Raw genomic sequence first — 4374 nt, 5'->3', positions numbered from 1 at the left:
GTAAAAAAAAAAAATTATGTTTTCGGTTTATCGAGTCCAGTCCTTTCAGTTTGTCACGACTTAATTAACTAAAACTAGAAAAAGCTTCCAACCACTTGGTCTAGCGAGGAAGTACTAAACGATTTGAAAAGTAAAGCAAAGATAATAATAATGGAAATGATACATCTACTGGGAAACAGTTCACATGCCACCTAGATCATCTACCAAATTACTTATAATTGTCGAACGACTAATCACGATCAAGTTTTCTATCAAGTCCCCCGATCTAAATGGTCAAGATTCCTATCAAGTCACCTAACCCTTTAATTAAGATTCCTGTCAAGTCCCCTAATTAAGATTATAAACTAAGTCTGTTTTTATGACCTGACCTTTATAGTTTAACTGGGATTCCTGTCAAGTCACCCAAGTAATTTTGTTTCCGATCAAGTCCCCAACCTACTTTAACTATAATATCATATTCATTCAAGTAATTAAACCTAAACAATTATGGATTGACGGTCAAGCATAAAATAGTTCAACAACTATAAATAAATAATATCACTACATAAACATGATCACATTATCCAAGTAAATGCATATTGATTTAGCTACTCATGACAAAACAAATAAAATTAAAAATTATTAAAATAGATAGATCTATAATAGTAATTGTCAAATAAAATAGTCTTGCAAATAAGTATGCTAATAACAATAAAAAAAGTAAAGGAAAAATTAAACTAATAATAGGGAAATCAAAGTCACGCAATTCGTATCCTTCTTTGCCGCTCCTTTGAATCAACACCACGAACCCTAATTAATTTGACCTATTAATGATGATTGTTGTTGAGAATTGATGCTTGATCTTCCGGATGATATGGAGGTGTTACGAGGGTTTAGATTTGATGAAAATACCCTAGAATGGCCCCCAAATTCGCCTGGAAGAAGTAAGTTTCGGCTATGAGGGTTTAGAGGGGTATTTATAGGTTTAAGGCAAAACCCTAGCTGGCCGACCTATTTCCAGCGGCGCTGGTAGAAGTCCCAGCGGCGCTGGCTGGCTTCCTGCTCCGCTGGTTTGTGTCCCAGCTCCGCTGGTTGACTCCCAGCTCCGTTGGTGATGTTCCAGCTCCGCTTACTATGGATAGCTTACTCGTCAGAAACGGAGTTCGTATGAAGAAGATATGCCCAAATTACTAACACGTGGTCGTATGATTCATGTTGGCCTCGAATTCTTCATCTTCCGCTTGCTAGTCTTCGTCCAAAAGTCTTGTGGCTTCTTGTTAAGTTTAGTAGAGATGTTTGCCTTCACTTGAATGCCTTGTGAACCTATCATAACATGTTATCCCATTAAGTACCAAAAGTTCACATTTCTTAACTCATTTAGACATCAAAACATGATCTAAAGATATAGGAAATAATCACAAAATGGACGCTCATCATATTCTCACCCTAAAATATAAAGCAGTTTAAAGGGGCTATGAGTCTCACCTTAGCTTTTCAAGAGAAATGTAAATGTGTAGATGACTACATGAAGATTTGAAGATTATAACGACCTTGTGTAGAAAAACTTGATGATATAAGATCAAATAACCCAAACTAGCAAGAACACCATAGCAAATAGAATGAAGATAGCCATATCTTGGACTTGAAGCCAAAGAAAATGATGAAAGAAAACAACCCTTTAACAAGAAGATTGAAGATTCCTAACAACTTTGCTTGAACAATTCTTGAATTTTTAGATCAAACCAATACTTTATACTTGAAACCCCATATATATTGAAGAAAACCTTTGAAAAACTTAATTGAAAGAACCTTGTATTATTGTACATAAACCTTGTTTAAAGAGTGTCAAATGAAGGCTAAATGGTGATGATTCATGGTGGCAAAAGGGCTGCCATCACAGCTGGATTTAGGGTGTTTATGATGGTTAAAAGGTGGTTTAGGGACTGTTTTGAAGGCTGTTAGGACAACAGGTGCAATGTTAAGGGAAGAGAATGAGGTATTTCATGGTTGTACAAGAATGGCTATGCAAGACTTGGTTGGCAAGGAAGAAGCATGTCATGAAATCTAGTGACAAACATCAATGGTCTTGCATTTGCATGTGTGTGTTGAGTTGGAGGGGGACAAAGAGGCAAGAATGAAATCATAAACATGGTGAAATAGGAGGTGAACAATGGTGGTCAAAGGTGGTAGTACAATGATGGTCTTAAAGGATGATTTCATGGGAAGATTGGAAGACTTTTATGTCATGTATGTGTGGGTGTAGATCGACATCTTCAAGGGTACAAAGAAGTTCAAGTGTGTGACTTTTGTCTAGTAATTTAGGGAGGTACAAGGTGGTACAATGGTGGTGAGGTAAGGGTGGTGATATAAGAATGGTGTAGTAAAGTCTTGCATGAAAAGTTGAAAACTAGTTTCTTTCCTTCCTATTTCTTCATAACTTACGTAATGTATATTTATGTGTTTAAACTTATTTTGTCAAAATTTCCAAATATATGTGTATGTATCAATTTACTTTTTCTATGCAAAAGTGGTTATCAAATAAGTTTTTATTCCTAAGAAAAGTTTACAAGAAATTAACGAAGTTTAAGATTTAAAATAAATATTTTAGTAACTAACTAGTTATTAGATCGAAGATTTTAAATTTGTTAAGGTAGTTTAGTAATATATTAATTAACACATAATCTAATAAAGACTTCAAATACTCTTACTCACTCAATCATGCCTTGATTGGCTTAAATCACTTGTAATTAAGAGAATGTTAGCTTAAATCATCTCAATTAGAAATCATAATTTTGCCGGGTGTTACATGAGAGGAGCGTATAGAATTTTTACAAAAAATTTCAAAGATTTTAAAATGTTATTGAATATCAACCAAAAATCTTTAAAAGTAATAAAAAGATTAAAAAAACTAAAAAGAAGTACATGAACTGTAACATATTTTTAAAACAAAATTATGACCACCTTCTTTTGATTGCTTGCAATATACCGATGTGCATTTCGGTTTAACAAATTTATGAACAAATTAAAGCTTTAATACTCCATGTCCCACTACAAGTGTTATGTTTTAAGTTTTTAAAGTCTAACTTTTACAACTTTGACCTTAAATAATTTTATTTGTGTTAGATATAATTTTCAATGATTGTGTTTTATAAGTGTTTCAATGATATAATTTTCTTCAAGTTTTACATAAAAAAAAAATATATATATAAGATCAAACTTTGAAGATTAAGACTTTAAGTATTCAAAATAAGACACTTGTAATAGGATGAAGGGAGTACTAGACATTCAGTTTACTCATGATTGAGTACGTTGGCATGCGATCTTCATCATAGATGGCCTAACTATAAAATAATTTATGTTTTAGGGGAAAAGTTAGGTAAAACATGTAGTACCTATCTTAGGTAAAACAGAGGGTGATTATGTAAAATTCAGGGGGGGTATGTATGTTTATTAAATTCAAAGGTTTAATATGTAACTTTTTTTAATGTGGCAGTACCTAAGCTTAGGTAAAGTCTGCAGTACGGATCATTTTCCCTATACTTTATTATCTAAATATCATATTATTATATATAACAAAACACATTGGTCGGTGGCTACTCACATATTACTATAGCAGCTACAGTAGTTGTTTTGTCTTATTCAAAATGGCAATTTCGTAATTACTATCAAATATAAGCCAAATATACAACCACCGAAAAAACAACATTACTGACAAATACTGATACACATAAACACAACTAAATCTGAAATAACCAACACGAAGGATTGCAGGAAACAATCCCTGGAAGAACTACCGCTACTAGCTTGCTTCAGCATCATCCGCACCACCGGTGACGGATCGAGACAAACACCAGAACTACTGGTATAATCTATAATAATTTTTTTAAATGGAAAAACTTAAAGTAATATTTACACACAAAATTAAGAGAAGGTAACTCAAAATATATAATAAGGATTTTAAGCATCACCTCAACCTCTTATATATGTTGTACCAGTCCTAATACCCGTGTTGATGTATGGTAGTTATATAGATTGTATAATATGTCACATATATGATTCGTGAATATTGCATAGCAAATGTTTATGTTCGTGAACTTATAAACTTTTAATTTGCAACAATTATTTAATTTAAACTTATAAACTATTTTCAATTTCTTTTTTCTAGTCTTAATCTTTAATCTTATCTGAAAACACAAATACATATAAACAAAACATAACTTTTCATACTAATATAAAACAGAATATAAATCTTAAAATTTTGGAAAAATCATCTCCAGAATAATAATATATATGCCCAAATTTTGCCGCCTATCGTATTTTCGTCATTCTCACTTACACAATCGACTCATCCATCCATCCATCAAATTCTTACAACACACGCTTGCTTCATAAAAT

The sequence above is a fragment of the Erigeron canadensis genome, chromosome 1 (genome assembly GCF_010389155.1).
Source record: "Erigeron canadensis isolate Cc75 chromosome 1, C_canadensis_v1, whole genome shotgun sequence".
In the NCBI taxonomy this organism is placed as follows: Eukaryota; Viridiplantae; Streptophyta; class Magnoliopsida; order Asterales; family Asteraceae; genus Erigeron; species Erigeron canadensis.
This window is presented reverse-complemented; position numbering follows the sequence as displayed.